This window comes from Limulus polyphemus, unplaced genomic scaffold (genome assembly GCF_000517525.1).
Source record: "Limulus polyphemus unplaced genomic scaffold, Limulus_polyphemus-2.1.2 Scaffold4383, whole genome shotgun sequence".
NCBI lineage: Eukaryota > Metazoa > Arthropoda > Merostomata > Xiphosura > Limulidae > Limulus > Limulus polyphemus.
This window is the reverse complement of record NW_013669993.1, coordinates 20,754-21,726: the sequence shown is the minus strand read 5'-3', so window position 1 is coordinate 21,726 and position 973 is coordinate 20,754.

Here is a 973-nt window from a genome sequence, read left to right as displayed (position 1 = left end):
TTCTAACACGTACCTTACGTTCTGCTAAATCTTTTTGTTTCTTACACGTACCTTACGTTCTGCTAAATATTTTTGTTTCTTACACATACCTTACGTTCTGCTAAATCTTTTTGTTTCTTACACGTACCTTACGTTCTGCTAAATATTTTTGTTTCTTACACATACCTTACGTTCTGCTAAATCTTTTTGTTTCTTACACGTTCCTTACGTTCTGCTAAATTTTTTTGTTACTTACACATACCTTACGTTCTGCTAAATCTTTTTGTTTCTTACACATAACTTACGTTCTGCTAAACAATATTTTATATTACGTTTTGTTCTTTCAATATAAATACTTCCACATTCACATCCAATTTTATAAATTTGAGTTTTTTCCGTTAAATGCATGTTACCTAAACTTGCTTTATCTTATTTATCTGTTTAAACATAGGGAAAATAGTTGTTGTACTTTAAACACTTTAAATAAGCTTGTAGTTAAATCTGGAACATATGGCAAAATTAAACATCCTTTTTTAATTCTATCATAACTAAGTTTCAAAGTGATATTTTGATTCATTATTGAAAAAGTGGATTTCTTTCTAGAATATTCGGGTTAAGTTCTCTTTTAACCACTATATATTTCACCAATAACAACTCATTTTTAAGTCCTCTTGTTTTGAATATCAGCTAAACAATCCAGTAAGTTAAAAACAATGTGGGTGAACAATAACCTTTAGATAACAGATTTGAAGACCGGCACTGCTATATTTGTGAAATAATATTGTTGCGTCAGCGAGGTCACGTGACTAGTGTCATGCCACCTGCTTTCTGGAAATATCTTGTTCCTTCGTGAATGCCCTAGCATTTACTAGATATAGGGTAGGCTGGTATATATAAGATGGTCACAACGTGACGGGACAGTGTGTGTAGGTAGTGAGTAATTGAACTGCAGTCAGAAAGTATTGTTGAAGTTCGTTGTTATAGCGTTTGTTAC